The following is a 22398-nucleotide window of genomic DNA, read 5'->3' on the forward strand; positions in this document are numbered from 1 at the left end:
ATAAAACTTTAAAAAAAAATAACAGAGCTGCTTTGTGGGACATTCAAAAGAGTAGTTCCACAAGGTACCTGTGGCTCTCACTGTAATCCTAGCTAGTCAGGAGATGAGGGCTGGGGGTTCAGCCCAGCGGAAGGGCGCCCGCCCGGTGCGCGCAAGGCCCTGGGTTCGGTCCTCAGCCCTGGAAAAAAAAAAGGAGACTGAGATCTGAGGATCATGGTTTGAAGCCAGCCCAGGCAGGAAAGACCCTGAGACTTATCTCTAATTAGTCATCAAACACCAGAAATGGAGATGTGGCCCAAGATGTGGTGGAGAGCTAGTCTTGAGCTCAGGGACAGTGTCCAGGTCCTGAATTCAACACACACACACACACACACACACACACACACACACACACACACAATGTAGTCCTATCTTAGCCTAGGGATGACTTTTAAATATTATTACTCAGCCTGCCTCTGGGATCTGGGACACTTCAGTCCTCATTTCTGTCGATTTGGGGATCAGCCCCTGTGCGCATGTGCAAAACTCCTCCAGCCTAGGATGGATGGTTTTCATTTCAATTGCTTGGTGAGACTAACCGGGCCTACCTCTGGATCTGTTTTATTTTTCCAGCTCTCTCAGGAAGGACAAAGTGCATTAAGCACCCCTCCTCCCGCTCTCCCCCCTCCCAGCAGCTCCCTGTGAGAGGCCTTGAGCTCCCCACACAGACAGGACAGCTCTTGAGGGGGAAGACTCCTTTATGGAGGCCAGTGGCTGGCTTAGTGTAGGTACTTAATAAATATTCAATCACAACAATCTTAATTACCGGATTACATCATGTCTGTCTTAGGGTAGGATATAAATAAATAATGCCGTAATAATAATGAGATACTTGTGGAGGCCCCCTCCGTTTCAGCTCCCACTGCCAGATGGGCAGATTTTAATAAATTTGGTTAGATTTCATATTTCATAAAGATGTATCTGCTCTCAGCAGGTGAGTGTTTCTGAACCTAAGGTTTAGCTAGCATTGTGAGCGGGGCATTTCCTCTTGCCTGTTTTATGTTCTTCAGAGGCTCCTCTGGGTGTGGCATCCAGCTATCCCAGAACAGGAAGTCACCTGTCAAGCCAGGTGTCTGCATGTCCAGACTCCAGCTGGCTTAAGGTGCGACTGTGAGGCAGGCGGCTTTTCCATGACGCCTCCGTCAGTCTCCTCCACAACTCAATCAGGCACTGTTGTAGAACAAAGCTACAAACACACAAGTCTTGGCTGGCCAGGCAGGTTTCATTAGTGAAGTCCAAGTCAAAAAAGTCATACATAATCCCTAACTTCCCAGCCAATGCTCCAGTACGTTACCAGAAAGTTTAGGGCAGTTAAACAGCCTAGGTCCTTGCATCTGGCAAGAGAAGAATCCAGGCAAGATGAGAACATGAGTAGAGATAGAGAAGTTTATTAGAAGAGAAATGTGGCTAGGTGCTGGTGGCTCACACCTGTAATCTTAGCTACTCAGGAGGCTGAGATCTGAGGATCATGGTTCAAAGCTAGCCTGGGCAAGAAAGTCTATGAGACTCTTAAATACACTATAAAAAGAGTTGGAAGTGGAGTAGTGGCTCAAGTGATAGAGCACTAGCTTTGAGCACAAAAGGTCAGGGACAGAACCCAGGCCCAGAGTTCAAGCCCCAGTACTGGCAAAAATAAATTAATAAATAATAAAGCCAGAAGTAGAACTGTGGCTCAAATCATAGAGCATTTGCCTTGAGCAAAAATCCTCAGGGGTACCCAGGCCCTGAGCTCAAGCCCAGGACCAGAACATGAAAGAAAAGTTTATTACAAGAGCTATGCAACAGGGAAGACAATTCAACTTATCTCTGTTATCTTGGTCATCTTCTGCCACCTTTATCATTACAGACCTTGGATTAAACAGTGAGAATAGAACGGCTTCCTGATTAGTGGATATCCTTTCTGTTTCCTGAAGCTGAGATGCCAAAGATTTACTGTCCAGTCCTTATTTCCTCATTTTACTCCCCCCCCCTCTCTTTTGGTCAGTTATAGGTCTTAGACTGAGGGCCTGGACACTGTCCATGAACTCTTTAACTCAAGGCTGGCATTCAACCACTTTGAGCCATAGCTCCACTTCTGGCTTTTTTTGGTGGTTAATTAGGGATAAGAGTCTCACAGACTTTCCTACCCAGGCTGGCTTTGAACTGTGATCCTTGGATCTCAGCCTCCTGAGTAGCTAGAGTTACAGGTGTGAGCCACCAGCACCTGCTTCCTTTGCTCTTTCACAGCCCCTTGTCCCCACTATGTGGTTTGTCACCTTAGTCTGCTCTCTGGAAGCCTGCTTTTCTGGCACTAGCAGCAGAAACAGATGTGTCCAAAGGGGCCATCCCACCCAGTGCCCACCCTACTCAGTGCCCACCCTCAGGCCATTCTGAGAATGCCACCAGAGTTGTCCAATCTCCCCCATACAGCTGTTCACTCTCCCACCACCACAACCACCACCCCTTTGCAGCCAAAAACAAGCCCTTCTTTTCCAAATGCTATTATACAACCCAAGATCTTTTAAAACTGAGCTACCTGCTGCTTTATGAGTCATGTCTGGTTGTAGGCTGCACAAAGCAACATCAGCTTCTGAAGGGGACAGCCTGGAGCATGAGAGCAAGTGCTGGTCTTAAGCTGCCGTGGAGGCCAGGAGCAGACAAGAGCGGGAGAGCTCTTGGCCTAGAAGTTGGGCTCCAGGCTGGAACACCAGCTCTGTTCTGCATGGTCTTGCCATGAAGCCTCCATAGACCTCCAAGCTCCGGCTCCCTCCACCTGAGCTGCTGGGCACCAGGACGTACTACACTGCTGGGAAGTCCTCCACAGACTAGCCAGCTCCATACCCCATATGACAGCTTCAAGCTCCCCGAATTCTGGCCTTTAGAAGTTTCTGGAAGCTTCCAGATGCAGAGCTACACTTAAAGGCTTGAATGCCAGATATCAACTCTGGAGGCAAGATGGTGACCTGATGAGCCACTTACTCTGAGCGCATGCAGCCTACTCAGCCCTACCTTGCCCAGTACCGTGCCAGTCTAGTTCCACCATGGGTATCTATGCCCCACTTCTTGCTCCAGAACCAGGCCAGAGAATAAGAAGAAAGCTGCTCTGGTGGAGCTGCAGGTGGGGCAGCTGTGCTGATATCCTCAATTGGTCAGAGGAAACACAGCAGCTCTGAGGAAGACAAGGGTCCCCGGTAGGTGGCCAGTATATGCAGTTGCCTCTCTCTTGTGCCCCTGAAGCAAAGGCATTGCCCACAGAAGAACCCTTGGAGCTAGGAGACTCCACAAAGCACCGTGTGTGTGTGTGTGTGTGTGTGTGTGTGTGTCCAGACCTGGAACTTCAAGAATAGCATTCTACTACTTGAGCTATAGCTCTACTTCTGGCTTCTTGGTGGTTATTTGGAGATAAGAATCTCATGGACTACCTGCCTTGTCTGCTTCAAACAGCAATCCTCAGATCTCAGCCTCCTGTGTAGCTAGGATTACAGGCATGAGCCACCAATGCCTGGCCAAGAAGCAACTGTTATCATCATTAGTCACTGGGGAGGGGCCCTTGTCTGGCTCTCTGCCTTTGAGAGTAAATAGATAGCATGGAGCTTGTTAGAGACACACTATCTGTCCTGGCGTATTTGTTTTTATTTTTAATTTAAATTTTATTATAAAGATGATGTATTGCTAGGCACTGGTGGCTCACACCTATAATCCTGCTACTTAGGAGGCTGAGATCTGAGGATCACAGTTCAAAGCCAGCCTGGGCAGGAAACTCCAAGAGAATCTTATCTCCAAATAACCACCAGAAAACTGGAAGTGGAGCTGTGGCTCAAGTGGTAGAACACTCACTTTGAGCTGAAGAGCTGAGGGACAACACCCAGGCCCAGAATTCAAGCCCCACAACCGACCAAAAAAAAAAAAAAAAGGTAATGTACAGAGGGGTAACACTTGCATAAGTCAGGTAATGAGTACATTTCTTTTACAACAGTATCACTCCCTTCCTAATTTTCTCCCACTTTGTTCCCTCCCCCCAAGTTGTAAAGTTCATTTTCAACATAGTGTCTAGTGAGTATCATTGTCAGAATTCATTCACCCTTTGTCCCACCATTTCTGTACTCTCCCTTTCCCTCTACAAATCAGATAAAGTTATATACAAAACAAAGGGTACAGAAATCAAAAATCATGACAAAAGGGAAAAAGCCAAAGGAAAAAGAAAGAAAAAAGAAAGAACTGCAAACAGTACAATTAAAAACCTCTTGTTTCCATTTCTTGGAGTTCATTTTGATAAGCACCATTTTATATGGTCATATGAACATAGTTACTGAGCCCTCGTGATCTTCTCCTAAGAATATCCTCATTTGTTCTCACTGTAAGAATGCTTAGAGTGCTATTTAATTCATCATGTCCAAGTATATTTGTCTTTTACTATCCTGGTATATTTGTAATGCCTGGTTGCTACACCTCCACTCTAGTCACAGGTGAAGTTAGCCTCCTACTCTCACCTGATGTCAGAGGCCGCCTTGTAGAGTGAGAATGGAAAGATCTCTTATAAAAGAAAAATAAAAGCAGGACCAAGCTGGGCATCAGTGGCTCACATCTGTAATCCTAGCTACTCAGGAGGCTGAGAGATCTGAGGATCTCAGATCGAAGCCAACCCAAGCAGGAAAATCTATGATACTCTTAGCTCCAATGGACCACCAAAAAAAGCCAGAAGTGGAGCTGTGACTCAAGTGGTAGAGCATTGTCCTGGATCTCTTTTGCTCAGGCCTCTGAGTTCAAGCCCCAATACTGGCACTAAAAAAAAAAAAGGAAAACATAAAAAATAAAAGTAGGACTATCTTTACTGTGTTTTAAGCCCTGATCAGGCAACATAGATAGTCTGTTAAAGGAAAAAAGTCAACATGTACATCCCGCTTTACAAAACAATATCTGTTGGTTTGGGTAGCATTTTATCTAATACAAGGAAATAGAGTGAATTTTTAAATATAAATATATTAAACCATTTGTCCTCACTACGTGCCTTCTATTTTTTTTTTAACCCAGGCATGTAAAAAGCCATTCTGTTTTCTCCAATTTTAGTTAAACAATCAAGTGCTCAGCTTGTATGTTTGTTTCTGATGTGTTGTACACTGGCCAATATTTGTAGAGATGTTGGCGTCCCCAAAGTCCCTTTATATCAAATAACCCTAAGTGAGGTTACCAGACAGACTGGAGTCTGCGGGATGAGCCAGGCCAGCCCAGGTGCCACCTCCTCTGACACGTGGTCAGCGGGACAGTCTCAGATCTGGCCAGACTCAACTGCCTGCCCTCGCTGGCTGCCAGGGCCCTTCCTCCCAGGGAGCCCTACCCTCCCTCACAACTTTCCGATCCTCTCTCTCCATCCATGCCCCAGGGAAGCTTCTGTTTATATACTAATATTATATAATATGTATGTATGTATGGCACATTACAATCCAGGTGCTAGCGACTTATGCCTGTAATCCTAGCTACTCAGGAAGCTGCAATCTGAGGATCATGGTTCAAAGCCAGCTCAGGCAGGAAAGTCCATGTAACTCTTATGTCCAATTAACAAGCAGAAAGCAGAAGAGGAGCTATGGCTCAAGTGGTAGAGTACCAGCCTTGAGCAAAAAAAGCTTAGGGTCAGCACCCAGGCCCTATCTTTAAGTCCCAACACCAGCACACAAAAGTTAAGGAAATAAAGACAAGACAACACATTTCTAATAAATTCATAGAAAACTTCAGAAGATAGTCTTACAATGTCACAAACTCAAAGCTCTTGGTTCTCCTCTACCCAGACGTGCAAGTGTTGTAAGGAAACTCAGTAGTGAGAACAGAGAAACCACCACTTAAAAGGCCAAATTATGAGTCTCTATTGGAGAGCCAGAGGACTACTGATGGGCTCATGTCTCAAAGACCAGCAGCTCCAAATGCAGCTAGCACAAAACTTATATGCAAACCATGTAGGGAAACAATCAGGCGAAATCAAGGACTAATTATCTAGGGGAAGCATAGACCCAGTCTCCTTCATTCAAAAGTACTTGGAGAAGCTTGAGTCCCAAGTCTCACATTCTTCTACTCATAATGTTAGAATGTGTCCCTCTATACAATTTTTCAACATAATATCATTGTCACACCTACAGACTTAGCAATAATTCCTTCATAGCTTCAACTCTCAATTCAGGCAGTATCCAAAGAACCCTTAATTGTCTTTAAAAGGTTTAATTAGTCAGGAGGCAAATAGGAGAGCTGGCTAGTCTCTCGTGTGTGTGTGTGTGTGTGTGTGTGTGTGTGTGTGAATCCTGGGGCTTGAACTCAGGGCCTGGGTGCTGTCCCTAAGCTTCTTTTGCTCAAAGCTAGTACCCTACCACTTGAGCCACACCTTTTTGGCAGTTAATTGGAGATAGGAGTCTCACAGACTTTTCTTCCCAGGCTGGCTTCAAACCTTGACCCTCAGATCTCAGCCTCCTAACTAGCTAGAATTACAGGAGTGAGTCATTGGTGCCTGGCAGTGTCCTTTTAATCCAGTCTGACTAATTTTCAGTATTTTTTTTCAGGATCTCAGTTTTTCACTAATTTCTTATGAGAGAAACTGACCTCTTATCCTGTAGACCATGCCACAAATCTTTCTAGTTTTCCCAGATCTTACTGATTACTCAATTGAAGGATTTACTTAAAAGCTCTGTGTGTGATTGGTTGAGAATTGGAGAGAGGGAAATGGAGGAGATTGATGGGAGGGGGTGGGGAGCGAGGTGAGGGTGTCTGATATATATATTGATGTGTCAAAATGAAACTCTCTGTATAGCTAACTGCTGCTAATAAAATGTAGAAATAACCCAGGTGCTGGAGGCTCATGTCTGTAATCCTAGCTGATTAGGAGGCTGAGATCTGAGGATAGTGGTTTGAAGCCAGCCCGGGAAGAAAATCTATGAGACTTTTTTTGCCAGTCCTGAGACTTGAACTCTGGGCCAGGGTGCTATCCTTGAGCTCCTTTTACTAGTGTTCTACCACTTGAGCCATAGCGCCACTTCCAGCCTTTTCTGTGATTTAATTGGAAAGTCTCACAGACTTTCCTGACTGGTCTGGCTTCAAACCACAATCCTCAGATCTCAGTCTCCTGAGTAGCTAGGATTACAGCTGTGAGCTCTTACTTATTTCCAATTTAACCACCAAAAAAGCTGGAAGTAGAGCTGTGGCTCAGGTGGTAGAGCACTAGCCTTGAACAAAATAGCTTAGGGAGAGCATCCAGGCCCTGAGTTCAATCCTTAGGACTGGTGTGCACGCGCACGCGCGCGCGCGCGCACACACACACACACACACACACAGAGTTTTCTAGTATCATTATGAACTCATAGGCTTAAATATATTTAGTCTTTTTTTATTATTTTTTTTTGGTCCGGTCGTGGGGCCTGAACTCTGGGCCTGGGTGCTGTTCCTCAGCTCATCAGCTCAAGGCTAACGCTCTACTACTTGAGCCACAGTGCCACTTCCAGTTTTTCTCTTTTTGCTTATGTGGTGCTGAGGAATCGAACCCAGGGCCTGGCCTCATGCATGCAAGGCAAGCACTCTACCACTGAGCCACCTTCCCAGCCCCTGGTCTTTTTTTTTTTTATTCATGTTTTTTCCCTCCATAATGATGTGCTACCACTTGAGCCACACTGCTAGTTCAGGTCTTTCCTACTACTTAATGGGAGATAAAAATCTCACAGACTTTTCTACCTGGAGTGGTTTTAAATCCCAATTGTCAGTTCCTGAGTTGCTGGGATTACAGGTGTGAGCCACCAATGCACCTTGCTTCAGTGATTTTTTTTCTTACTGACATAAAAGCATTTCATCTTTCCCTAGTGGATGACTCTACAAGTTAGCACCCTGGTTTTAAAATATGATCCTGGGAGGTATTTTATGGGCCCCTGCTCTCTTTTGTGGCAATGTGTTCCAGGCAATTCTTGGTTCTTTTTAGTGAGAAATCATGTTTAGAGGAAAAGAAATCTGCATACAAATGATATGGATTGTTATGCTATCAATTAGAATATACCTTTTAAAGAAAAATGATTTTCTCTTTAAAGAGAAAGTAATCAAAACTTTATATTGATATTACAATACAGAAGCATGGGGTTTTGTAGTGTGTGTGTGTGTGTGTGTGTGTGTGTTGGTACTAGAACTTGAACTCAAGATCTTAAACTCTTGCTTGACTTTTTTGCTCAAAGTTGGTGCTCTGTCACTTGAGCCATACCTTCACTTCTGGACAGAAGGATCTCTCAGATTTGTCTGCTAGGACTGGCTTTGAACCTGTGTCCTCAGATCTCAGCCTCGAGCATAGCTAGGATTGCAGGCATGAGCCATAGTTATGTGTAGCATTTCGATTTTATAATTTCCATTTCCTTTCTCTAACATTGAAAAAGAAACCTTGTGAGCTCATAACATTAGCATGCCTACTAATATGCCTTATCTTTAGCTACAGTTTTAATACCACCTTTGATTTTATTTTCATTGAGTTTTGTGTTAAGGTTTATGTCCCCATTATGAATGTTAAGTCAAATTATTTGTGTGTGTGTGTGTGTGTGTGTGTGTGTGTGTGTGTGTGTGTGTGTTCTCTATGCAGTCTCTGTGCTTTTTTGCTCAAGGCTAGTGCTCAGCCCCTTGAGCCACAGCTCTACTTCTTGCTTTATGCTGGTTAACTGGATATAAGAGTCTCATGGACTTTCCTGTCTAGACTGGCTTTGAACCACAATCCTCAGATCTAAGCCTCCTGAGTAGGAAGGATTACAAGTGTGAGCCAGTAGCTCAAAAGCTCAAGCCTTTCTTTATAACATCTCAAGCAGAGAACCTTGAAGGACACACCTTAGAGAGCAGTGCTTGGCCAGGGTACAACAGCCCCCAGGAAAGGATCCCAGGCCACCAGGCTAGGTGGGCTGTTTGAAAACTATGAGCCACCACTCGAGTCTTCCCTCTGTGTCAAGCATAGAACAGGCTTGAACAGACAGTGTTCCCCACCAATGCCCCTACTCGGTATTCCTGAAGGAGTCTGCAGCAACTGAGCCATCCCAGTAGGCCTTAGAAATGTTCTCTCCTGTGCTGATGGCTCATACCTCTCATCCTAGCTACTCAGGAGGCTGAGATCTGAAGATCACAGTTCAAAGCCAGCCCAGGAAAAGTCCATGAGACTCTTATATCCAATAAACTACTGATAAAGAGCCAGAAGTGGTGCTGTGGCTCAAGTGGTACAAGGCTAGCCCTGAGCAAAAGAAGTTCAGAGACGGTGTCCAGGCCTTGAATTCAAGCCCTGGGACCAGCAAAAAAGAAAACGTTGTCTCCTGGTGACATACCATCATGCCATTGATTCTGTGACTCTGTGGACATGTTTATGCTGTACCAACCAACCCCAGGACAGAGAAATCCCCATGGCTCCCTCACAAATCAGTAGCTGCAGTGGTGCCAGGGCCAGACTGCTTCTCACCAGAGAGAAGTAAGAAAAATGGGTGGGTGGAAGGAGATACATGGAGTCGTTTGATGCCATACGATGATGATGTCCAGGCTGTTAGCTGTGTGGCATACGGGACTGCTGCAAGCCTGTTTCCTCTTCGGTAAAGAGAAAGGAATAAGAGTAAGGACTTCATGTAAGAATCACAGAAAGTGGGGCTAGGAAGGTGGCTCAGTGGTAGAGCACTTGCCTTGCATGCATGAGGCCCTTGGTTCGATTCCTCAGCACCACATAAGCAAAAAGAAAAAACCCGGAAGTGGCACTGTGGCTCAAGTGGTAGAGCGCTAGCTTTGAGCTGAAGAGCTGAGGGACAGCGCCCAGGCCGAGTTCAGGCCCCACGACTGGAACCAAAAAAAAAGAATCACAGAAAGTGATTTCCTGGCCTGGGGTAGAAATGTAATTCCTCTCTCTCATCTTTCCACAGAGCATGGATCAGCAAAGATCAGTGGAGTTGGAATGAAATGCTGCTGGATCAAGAGCAAGCAGCATTCAGGTTCACGGATGTGTGGTCTTAACAACAATACAGAAAACAGGCAAGCATTGTCTACATGCTGGCTTTGTATCCACTTGATTATTAGTGCTTGTATGCATGTGTATGTGTGTGTGTGTGAGCACACGCATGCATGCATACATGCATGCTGGGCCTTGAACTCAGGACCTAAGCACTATCCCTTAGCTTTTTCACTCAAGGCTAGCACTTGACCACTTGAGCCACAGCTCCTCTTCCAGCTTTTGGGTGGTTAGTTAGAGATAGAGTTGTATGGACTTTCACGCCCTGACTGGTTTTGAACCCTGATCCTTAGTCTTAGCTTCCAGAGTATGCAGGATTATTGTGCAGATGTGAGACAGCGGCACCCAGCTTGTTTTTTTTGTTTTTTTTTTTTTAATGTACCAGGATCCTGAAGACATTTGTGAAAATGATTTCTAAAAACATCCAGGTGCTAGTGAAGACATGTCACCTGAGAAGTCACATATATCTAGGTCACAAGAGTGCAAGAGAGTCAGATGAATTGCCTTGTGTTCTTTGCTGGGATGGTAGATTTCAAATACCCAGAACCAGGTGTCAATTGCAATATCCATTCATTCTGCATTTCCTTGGTTGCCAGCCAATGAATAAACGTAATTAATAGAGATTCAGAGTTGATACAATGTACTGTAAAACAAAGAGTGATCGTCATGTGCATGTGGTGATCACTACCATTAGGCAGACATACCATCCCTGTGTGTTTCAGAGGCCTGCAGAGCCCCGCCTCCAGGGAAGTCACTGCGGGGATGAGACACCACAACACGCCGTCTGAGGACAGTTTATTTATGCTCTTGCAAATGTACAAACGGGCCTTGTTTTTCTGCAGCATTAAGAGCACACTGGCTCACATAGCGTCCATGAGTCTACATTTAGAATTGTGTCTTCATTCACATTCTTTCCACACGGCTCACAGCTCCTGGACTGGAAGACAGTAGTCACTTTACCCTGGCCAGGCCTCAGGAGCAATGCCAGCTGTGGGTCACCCAAGCCCAGATCTTTGCTCCTTGCTGGGAAGTGGCCCATGCTATGTGCCCACTGTCATGGTTGTACAAGTAGAGAGACAGAATCATTTTGTTTTTTAGGGCAAATGAGTCTGAAGCCATCAGCAGAGCTCTGCTGAACTACATAAAGATGAGAGCCAAGCTTTGAGGATTTTTCTGGACCAATGTGCCTTAATTGCTCTCTTGTGATATCATTGACAAAGCTACTTGCCACTGCCCAGTAATTCTCCCCAAGTTTCTCTTTGCAATGTTCTTTTCTCACCCAACCATTTGAAGCAATAGGGCACAGCTCACCATTTCTAGAAGCCTGAACCAGACATGAGGTCATGTTCTCCACCTGTGAAGAATTAAAAGTAAGCCAGGGAAAAACCAACCCTGAAGAAGGGGAAGAAAGTGAGTGAGGAAATCAGAAGCCCTGTTGAATGTCTGGATCATATTACTTTTGCTCCAAAGCAAACTCCAGCACAAAATGAGATTTGCTCATATAATCTTCCCTAATGTCAGGGGCAAAAGGATTTGGGTCAAATGCAAATGACATGGGAAGATATGCCTATAAATTTGTTCCCATCTGTATTAGAGGAAATATAAAGTAATAGATCAAGTCTATGATTTCTCAGGTAGGATTATTTTACCATAAAGTTCTGCTTAAAACAAGATTCAGTTGAGTGCCAGTGGTTTGTGTCTGTCATCTTAGCTACTTGGGAGACTGATATCTGAGAACTGTAGTTCAAAGTCGGCCCAGACAGTTAAGTCTGTGAGACTCTTAACCGCAACTAACCACCAAAAGCCAGAAGTAGAGCTGAGTAAGTGGTAGAGTACTAGTCTTGAGAAAAAAAAAAAAAAAGCTTATGGACAATGCTCAGGCCCTGAGTTCCAGCCCCAATACCAGCACAGGGGGAAAAAAAGAAAAAAGGTAAGTTGGTTCAAACTTTTTTAGAGGAAAATAGTTATTTACAGTATAGATGGCTAAAGATGTGATTTACAAATTAATATGTCTATAATACGTTACTTAGGGGGCTGAGGTCTGAAGAGGAATGCTCAAAGCCAGCTGACAAGAAAGCCCATGGCGTGACACTCTTATCTCCAATTAATTCTGGGGAGTAGTGCCCCCAAACTCTGGAAATGACAGTGTGGCTCACGTATAGAGTGCCATCCTTGGGTGATAAAGCTAAGGGACAGCACCTAGGAACTGAGTTCAAGACCCAGTATAGGTGTGTATGCGCGCATCACACACACACACACACACACACACACACACACACACAATCATGGGATGAAACAATGAAATAGCTGGTCTTTTGGAAGCTCTGAAATATATCATCATGTTTATGTGCACGAGGTCCTTTGACCCTCAACCCCAGAGAGCACAGCCACTCTCCTCAGCTTAGCCATGGGTAAACTGAGGCTCCAAGAGATGTCATTGGCTGGTGTCAAATAAAAAGAGAAAAGAACAGAGGCAGTACTGGAGTCCTGTGTACCATTTCTCAGTGTTGGCTCATGTCTCAGGTCAGCTGGTACTTGCTTGGACAAGCTGGAGAGGTGGGAGGATACACTCAAGAGTCACTTTGGGCTTCTCCAGAACCTTCACTAAGCTATAAGCTGAGGACCCCCCACCTCCAGGGCCTGGAAGTGGGTATCTTCCTGTGCCAGATCCCTGAGATCCAGTGCCTCAGGCTGCAGGGCAAAAAGGAGCCATTCTTTCTGACTTCATGACCTAGACGTCCACCATCTTGACCTCCTAAGGCTCATGGCTGAAGATGCTGCCAGGCTCCCGGCTGAAGCTAGGATAGAGATGGCTGCCCTTGAGGAGCCCAGGGGTCAGAAGGAGTCCACAAATTAGTCCAGAGGTACAGTTGCTCAAGATGTCCAGGCTTTGGGGTACCTTGTGGAGCAGGGCATCTGGTGGGGATCCTTCAAGCTTTGGGCTAGGAGAGCATAAGAAACGATTCTAGTAGAAGAGAAAACACTTGTTCATTAAATACTGGCAATGAACAGAGCCGCAGAGAGCTGGCCATGTGAACTGGTACAGCATAAACAGAGGCACTGCAAGTGGAAGCAATTTGGGGGTCTGCAGACAAGTTTGGAGAGGAGGGGATCCCAGATCAAGACAGAAAGCAGCTCATTGGACATCAAAGGCTGACATCTACAATCATAGCTACTCAGGAGGCTGAGGTCTGAGAAGCTCAGTTCAAAGCCAGCCTGGACAGGAAAATCCATGAGACCCTTAACTCCAATTAAGCAGCAAAAATCTAGAAGTGGAGCTGTGGCTCAAGTGGTGGAGAATTAGCCATGAGAAAAATAAATGCTCAGGGGACAGCACCCAAGCTCAGTGTTCATGCCCAGGAGTGACAACAACAACAAAAAGTTTTTAAAAAATAGAAAGTGATTAGAGAGCTTTTCTTGGTGGGGCTATGGGGTGCAAAGAGGGAGCAAAGGGCATTTGCCCCACAAAGTGATTTTTGCTAATGGCACCCCAGCCTTACAAATCCACTGAGCTTGTTGTAGTGGTCAAACTCCTGAGTGGACATTATCTTGCTACCTCTCTTAGTATTACACAGCCCTGAAACCCAGCCTGGCCAGCCCCAGCCTGTGTCTGAGCAGATTATTTTGCTCCAAAAGCTAGGTTAGAGTACGACTCCTTACTCGAGGAATGCAGGCTGGGCTCATCCAGGGCCAATGATGAAAGCGGCTATTTCTGCTCGGGACCTCAGCAGGCCTGAGGGCGCTGGCTCCAAGGCACATGTGATGTTCTCTGAATGTTTTCCTCAGACAAATGTTTTCCTTCCTCTCTTGAGCGATTTTGTTTTAAATTCCAATCTAAGTACCTGTAGTAGCTTTCGAGATGTCCGTGGATTGAAGAAAAGTTGGAAACAGAGTGTGGGGGGGTCTAATGGCCAAGCCATTTCTCACTCCTCAAGTTATCTATTACCCGTGGCTGTTCTGGATGTAAAAATAGCCGCCAAGGCTGTTTGTTTAATCTGACTGTTACTTGACACCACGCGGGTGTTGCAGTGTTTGCCTCTTCCCTACCAAGAACACCATTTGGTTTTTTTCCCCCTCAGCCGGGTCTCTGTAGGTAAGCTGTGTGGATTTCCAGTGTCTGGTCGGCTTCTTGTCTCTGATTTCCTCACGTGGGCAGGTTTGTGGGAGATCCTAAGTCTACGCTCCTCTCCTCTGTGGGTGAAGAAGTTTGGGGGCTGCTGGGCAGAGCTGGGCACTCCATTCCGGGAGAGGCCGGACCATCGAGCAGCTGGGACGTGTGGAAAGCGGAAGGTACAGTGAGGCCGGACACTTGCCTGGCTCCTTGGCACCGGCCTGGCAGGAACGATGCAGCTGATTGCAGGAGAGAATTGTTCCAGGAGGGCTGGGGGTGTGTTGGGAGCATCAGGGTGGTGCATGGGATGGGGGGACACGGGCATGCTGGATGCTGAGGTGCTGGGGGTGCAGGGGATGTTGTGTGGCCGTGTACCCTGTGAGACTCTGTCCTCCCTTGGTCAGCGTGCTGTGCTCACACATGGTTGGGTGAGCCCATGCCTCAGGACCTGCTGGACCCCAGCATTGTCAAATGGGCCAGCTCTGTGGGCCCAGCTCTCAGGGCCGTGAGCTGGAGGAGGAAACTGCCTTGTCTCCTCCAGGGTCAGGATCTTACCAGCCAGAGCAGTGACTATGGGATACTTGGACCTTTGGACTCTGAAAACATAAATGTCCCCATCACAGAGACTGCCTGTTCTCATGCACCCCAGGGGGTCCAACCAGTGCCATGGGCAGGCTAGGCCCAATCTTAGATCATTGCTATTTTTTTATTTGTGGAGCAGAATTGATGGGTGGGGAAACAAACAGTTTTGAATATAGATGAAATGTTTTGCAGATATACATATATACATTTATATGAAAAGTTTTGAGTATAGATGAGAAGTTTTGAATATGGATGAAAAGTTTTGAATATGCATGAAAATAATTATTCTATGGTACCTTGACATCTGCCCGTAAGCACAAGAAGTCTAGAGACTAAATGAAGCACATGTGCATGCTGAACCATTTGGGTTTTCAACTTTTGAGAGCCTTTACAACAGTCGTTGCTGAATTACGGGGGCCAGTGGGCTGGGCATCTGGATTTGTAAATAAAGCTTTATTGGCATGCAGCCATGCTCATTCATTTACATATGGTCTACAGCTGCTTTTACATGATACCAGCCAAGACCACAGGGCCTGTAACAGTGAAATCATCGACTGTGTGGTTCTGTACTGGGAAAGTTCACTGACCCTTTGCTGTACAAGCCTGAGTCTTAGATGAGTTGATTTGGTCCCTACCACTCAAATGATGAACATTACTACCAGAAAGATCTGAGAAAGACCTTTCAGGACCAGTGGCTGGGTGGGCAATAGGCCTCCTCTCTGTCTCCGGGGTTATTTTTCAGATCTGCCTGGCACAGGAAATGTTCAGTTTGTCATGGTCGCTGTGGGGCTGGGAGATGGTTAGCTTAGCTGTGAAGTCACCAGCTGTACCGTGTCCGTGTGGCCCAGCCAAGCGGGGTAGATTGTGCTTATCGAGTGCTTTATAAATAGCCACCTCCGGTGACCCAAGTCCAACCCATGTCTGCCCCACAGGTCTTTTGGTGGTGAGTGGTTGTCTCTGATCTTTAGTGACCAGCAGCTCAATGGGAGGAGAGACTCATATGAGATGCTAGAATGCTGGATGCTGGAAGCAGAGGGGCTCGGACACCCCCACCCCCACCCAGCCCCAGGAAACCCAGGCAGAGAGAGGAAGTTACGAGAGAGGGCAGAGGAGGTAGAGGCTTGACATTCTCAAGAAAAGGGTGCATCCACCTCTGGCCCGCTCATGTCTCCATGCTTCCTGATTCTGCCCCTGATGGTCAAGATGCACAAGTGACCCTTCCAGCGCAGGGGAAGCCCCATGTCTTGAAATAGCCCTACTCGGCCAGTCTCAGCCAGCCCCAGCCAGCCTCAGTTAGCGAAGACCTGCCCCAGCGAAGACCTGCCCCGAGGCACCGAGGCTCAGCTGCTGCCTACTGACCCTGGGGCTTCATGCTGTCTGCCAGGGGGTTACTGGAGAGAAGCAAAGGGCTTTAAGGGACAGCCCACGAAAATGGGCTGTCGGCTGGAGTGGATCTTGATTTTATTTCCATTTGAGGGTCTAACCCCATCTCAACAAATCCAACCAACCCGTGGCCCTGTAATTGAATCTTAGGTTTCGTTTACTTAATTGGAAGAACCCCAGATGCCTCTTGGTTTCTACCAGTTCCTCGGGTTATGTGACATGAGTTGCTAGGAGTAGCCAGAGAGAGAGAGAGAGAGAGGAGGCCAAGGGGTCAACGAAGGCCCCTAGCTCAAGACCCAAAAAAAGAACCTGAGAAGCACTTGCTAGGGCTGAGGCTTGTCACCCCAGTGTAAGTCTCAGGCCCAGTGTGGAATGTGGCTATGAGTGCAGGCAGCAAACCTCTTGAATTCTTTTATTTTTGGACCAGTACAGAGGCTTGAACTCAGGGCCCTGAACTCTTGCTTGGCTTTCTCACTCAAGCCTGGTACTCTATCATTTGAGCCACACCTCCACTTCTGACATTTTTCTGGTTCATTGGGGATAACACTCTCTTGGATTTGTTTGCCCAAGTTGGCTATGAACTGGGATCATCAGAGCTCAGCCTTAGGAGTAGCTAGGATTACAGCTGTGAGCCACCACCTGTACCTGGCTGAGAGAACATGTTCTTAGCAAGAAGGGAAGAGGAACATTTCCTGAACTACCTTCTGTTCCTACTTAGGTCAACCTCTGGGGGACCAGCCCAGGTCAGACATGAGGGGCACATGGCAGCCCATGAAGGGCTCTTAAGGCCTCCAGAGACCCCACATGGCTTCAACTGCTAGCTCAGGGCTCCCCTGGGCCTCAGTCAGCCCCCTTCTGCCCTGGGCTTGAAGGGCAGGAGACTGAAAGGCTGGACTGAGGGGTGGATTTCCTCTCAGATCTCTCCCTTCCTCAAAGCCCTTGTACAGAACTGAAGGAAGGCAGGGCAGAGCAGCTCAGATTCAGTGTCTCTCAGGGGATACAGGGACTAACCCTGTGTTTCCCACTCCTTGTTATGGCTGGAGAATGGTTTCACTCCTGCTGGGCACTGAGCCTCATCTACAAAGGCCAGGTCACCTTGGAACTGCCCTTTGCCTGCTCCTGACCTGGGGGCCACCGGGCCAAATATGTAACCATGAACTCGTCACTTCATCTGGCCCCATCTGCCCCTTGTAGAGACAGATCAGGCCCAAAGGTTGCAGAAGGGAAAGGGTCAGAGGTCAGACCTACAAGGCTAGACTCAAAGAATCAGACTCATTTCCTATCCTCAGTTTCCCCGTCATGTCCACCCGGCAATCCTGGCTACCTTGTCCCATGGGCAAGGTCTTAGGAAACCTGGGGTTATTCTTGAGGTCACCAGACATGGTAAGGCTTGTAATCCCTTTCTTTGAGGCAGGCTCTGAGCCCAAGAGAGTTTAATTGACATCCCCACGGATACTTAGCAAATGAGCAGTGAAACCCAATCTAGGGAAGGCAAACCCCAGAGGTGGCTCCGAGGCTGGGGAGGCCTTGGGGGATCTGGTCTGCCAGGTCAATGTGAGGGCTGACCCTCTCCTCTGATGTGGAAAAGAAAAGCCATGCCAGCCACTTACGGCCCCTGGTCCTGTGTTAACCAGGCTACACTGTGGTAATAGTGATGAAATCTCTTGGGTAATTGCTAGGAGTCTGTCACTTCAGCCTCTCAACAACCTTGTGAGTTGAAGACTACTTTTACAAATAAGGAAACTGAGGCACGCATGGCTCTGTAATTTTTCAAAGGCCTTTACACAGCTAGTTCAGGAGAGCCCAATGCAAGAAAGAGGTTTGGCTTTTGTCCCTGTTCCTCTGGCTAAGGGTTATGGTTCACATCAGGAGCTTCAGAATAATGGGAGTGAGTGGCATTTAGGTATTTAATGAGCACCTGTTAAGTGCTTTACAGGCTTGAGCTCCTGAGAACCTACTACGTGCTTTGCAGACATGAGCTTCTCACAAGTACTTGGCATTGCTGTTGGCGGTGTTGATGTTGGCTCTGTTGATTAATGCAGGATTCCTTTCCCCCACTGTATGCTTCAAAAAAAAATAACAGAAATCTCTGTGTCAGTCTGTTTACCCTGCTGTAAGAAAAAATCCCATAGACTGAGAGGCTTTTCAACAACAGGCTTCTATTTCTCCCAGCTCTGGAAGCTGGAGTTTCAAGATTAAAGCTTCAGCTCAGAGTCAGGTAAAGGCCTGTGGCACTCACAAATGGCACCTTCTTGTTGTGTGTCTTTTTTTTCTGTTTTGGTTCCTGGTGCTTGAACTCAGGGCCTGTGCATTTTGCTCAAGGCTAGCCCCCTACCACTAAAGCCACAGCTCTATTTCCAGATTGATTGATTGAGTTTTAGTGATTAATTGGAGATAAAAGTCTCATGGACTTTCCTGCCTAGGTTGGCTTCAAACTACAATCCTCAGATTTGAGCCTCCTCAGTAGCTAAGATTATAGGCATGAGTCAATGGCACCTGGCAACAGCTTCTTGATGAGAAAATAATAGCCCCTTGGAGGGTCTCCTGTAAGGTAAGACCAGTGACAAACATGTGTCCCCTTCCCCAAGGGCCTCTCAGAACACACTGGAGCTTGTTACATATACTGTGGGCCCACTAGGGGAGGTCTAAAGTTTCCAAGGTTATGTAAAAACAAACAGAGTTTAGATAGACTTTCATAGTGAAGCAAAAAAGTAGATAAATAAAAAGCACAGGGCTCTGAGTTCAAGCCGCAGTGCTGGCAAGAAATAAAGGAAGGAAGGAAGGAAGGAGGAGAAGGAAGGAAGGAAGGAAGGAAGGAAGGAAGGAAGGAAAGAAGGAAGGAAGGAAGGAAGGAAGGAAGGAGAAAGAAAGGAAGAAAGAAAGAAGGGAAGGAAGAGAGAAAGAGAAGAAGAGAGGGAGGAAGAAAAAAAGGAAGGAAGAGAAGGAAGGAGGAGAAGGAAGGAAGGAAGGAAAGAAAGAAAGAAAGAGGCAGAAAGAGAGGAAAGAAGGAAGGAAGGAAGGAAGGAAGGAAGGAAAGAACTTTTGGCTTTAAATTCCAGAAGACTTGAGGCCTTTATAGCCACAGCTGAATGTTTTTCTTGCCAGAAGAAACTCCATGAAGAAGGTGGATGTCAGCTGGGAGCTGGTGACTCATGCCTGTAAACCTAGCTACCCAGGAGGCTGAGTTCTGAGGATCATGGTTCAAAGCACTAAGAAAAAAAAAACCTCCAGAAGTGGCACAAAAGTCTTGAGCACAAAAGTTCAGGATCAGCAACCAGGCCCTGAGTTCAAGCCCCATGACCAAAAACCAAACACCAAACACACACACACACACACACACACACACACACACACACACACACACACACACACACACACACGTCAGTCAGCATCTTGTGACATGTCACACATGGTATGGGGTCCTTCTCTATTTTCCTCCCCAGTCCCAGCCCCCGTCACCCTGCCCTGCAAGTGAGGAAACAAAGGCAGCATTCACCTGTACCCTACAAATCAGCCAACTACGTGGGCCTTCCCAACCCTAGGCAGAAACCTGATGAGCAGCTCTGCCCCTGCGCAGAAGGGTTGGGATGCCCCCACCCATAGGTGCTCTGTGCCAGGGTCCTTTCCCCTTAGTCCAGATACCTATGGCTTCTCAGGTCAGGATAGGGCTACAGGAGAGCCAGGCCAGTGTGCCAAACCTTCTCCAGCCTCCCCAAAGCAAAGCCTCCTGGTGGGAAGAGATAGCATAGAAAGCATCAGGAAAGAGGGGCCACTGCTCTTACCTCTACTAGGAAGCACCCCATTTCCTGCCTGTCTGCTTTTGCTGGTTTCAGAGGGCAGAGCCCAGAGACATGAGTCTGGATTCTAATTCTGCTTCTCTGTGGCTATGTGACCTTCAGTGAGTTCCTCAAATTCTCTGACCCTTAATATCTCCACCTAAAATTGTCTTGTTCCCAGTCGGACCTAATGTATCGGTTGGAATAGAACTGGGTGGGGTCATGGATACAGAATGTAGATCCATGGGGGAAAATTATCTAGAGCTCAATCAACAGCATGGATGCTGAGAAAAGCCTACAGGGTGCCTAGGTCAGTTGTGGCTCTCTTCTTTGCCTCTGGGCTGTTTCACCCAGCCCCATATCAGCACCATCTCTCTGGTGGGCAGTTGAGAGTCTAGGGGATCTGCTGTACCTCTGCCCTCCTGTGCAGTTGGGAGAAAGGGGCAGGATCCCTCTGGTACCTTCTCCTTGCCTCCCTGGTCTGTGGTCCCATTAAGCCTCAAGGTGACCAGATATGCCTAAGACTCAGACAAATGGCCTGGCTTAGCTAAAGTCCAAGATTCTGAAGATCTCAATGGAGAGTCATGTGTGGCAGCCCCTAGAGGCACCACAGGGTTCCAGGATCCTGGAAGTCTTGGCTCTGGAATTCCAGGTATGATGGGATACAGGGGATAGGACATCCTATGGCTCTAGTTCCCTAAGGCCAGTTCCCAGGAGATCAGCGTGTGAGGAGGGGTGGGGGGAGGAGTTGAGGAGCAGGGTAGGGGCTGTAAGCTGGCTTCCAAAGACTATGTCAGGCATTTCAGTAGCTGCTGGAGGAAATGTGTGTGTGTGTGTGTGTGTGTGTATGTGTGTGTGTGTGTGTGTTGTGATATTGTGATCCTGGGGCTTGAACTCAGGGCCTTGGCACTTGTCCCTGAGCTTTTCTGCTCAAGCCGAGCACTCTACAACTTGAGCTGCATCTCCACATCTGGCTATTTGGTCCACTGGAGATAAGACTCTCATAGATTTTCCTGCCTGGGCTACCTTTGAACCATGATCCTTAGATCTCAGCCTCCTGAGTTTCTAGAATTGCAGTGTGAGTTAACTGGCACCTGGCTGTAGGAAGGTTTTTCTTTTTTTTATGTACATGGCTGGGGCCTAATCTTGGAGCAGCCCCAGGTCCCTGCCTAAATCACCAGGTGCTAAGCCTTCCCCATTCTTTCCCATTTCTCCTCAGGAAAGAGCAAGCATAATTCCTGCCACCCACAGCTGCTATGAGTTTGAATTAAATAATAAATACTAACCAGTAATGCTACGCTACAAAGCACCCATCTTTTACCAGGTGCTCAGTAAATGGGAATGTCTTTTATTCATTCACTCAACAAACATGTCTCTTGTTAGGTACAGATGCAGTACAGGCTGTGGACATAGCCCAAGAGCAGAACAGCAAGGCCTAGCCCAAGCCCCTCCAGAGGAGGTCTGCCTCCCCAGAGACTCTGATCAGACCCTCCACTCTCTGCACTGAGGCCTTAGCTCTCCAACTTTCCACCCAAATGGAAATCTGTATCACTATCAACAGGTAAACAGGACAGCCTTGTATGGTGCCAGAGCAGGGGCACTGAGAGATTCTCACCTCAAACAAGTTTCTAAAAAAAACACTCAAGCTAGGTGCTGGTGCCTGTAATACTAGCTTGAAGGCTGAGATCTGAGGATCAGAGTTGGAAGCCAGTCCCGGCAGGAGAGCCCTGAGACTCTTTACCTCCAATGAACTAGTAGAACACTGGAAGTAGAGCTGTGACTCAAGTGACAGAGTGATATGGTTGAGTACAAAAGCTCAGGGACAGTGCCCAGGCCATGAGTTCAATACCCAAGACAGGCACAAAATAAATAAATAGATAAACATTACAGATCATGTCATTCCTGAGTCCCCAAACCACTTATTAAGTTGCCTACTCAGTCTTTTTCAAATGAAAGACTATAATAGAAGTAAATATAATAAATAGGAAATAGAAGAGAGGGAAGGGAAAATAGAGGAGAATACAAAATAGAAGATAATTAGAGTAGTATACAAAGGAAGAGTAAATTTGCTTCATGAACTCGCCTTTCTAGATCTCCGGGTATGCTCTGTGGAGTGATAGTAATCTAGTTCACAGGAGTGGACCAGACCTCCCACCTTTGCTGGGGAAGCCAGGGAGGACAAGGTATAGCTGTCATTCACTTGCTGTACAGCTGCCAGACAGGAAATGCGAAGCACTGCACTGACTCCGTTTAGCTGGCCTCTGTCTGGCTAGGGAGTTAGGCAGCTCAGGCCTGGCTCAGACACCATTTCCACTATTGCTTTTCCCAGTGTGGGAAACGCCCCTGGGGGTGGGGCGGGGCAAAGCAGGAGCAGTTCTCATCATCTCTATCATACAGTGGTTGTTAAGTAACATGGCCAGCATGACACTCTAAAGCCAGGATACCAGCTCTTCCTTCTGCCCAGAACTTTCTATTTGATTTCTCTCTCATGTCAGTTCCTGTGGTTTCCAGAATCTGGATTCTAGACTCCAAGGCAAGGCACTCCTGAGACT

This window comes from Dipodomys ordii, unplaced genomic scaffold (genome assembly GCF_000151885.1).
Source record: "Dipodomys ordii isolate 6190 unplaced genomic scaffold, Dord_2.0 Scaffold176, whole genome shotgun sequence".
Classification (NCBI taxonomy): Eukaryota; Metazoa; Chordata; class Mammalia; order Rodentia; family Heteromyidae; genus Dipodomys; species Dipodomys ordii.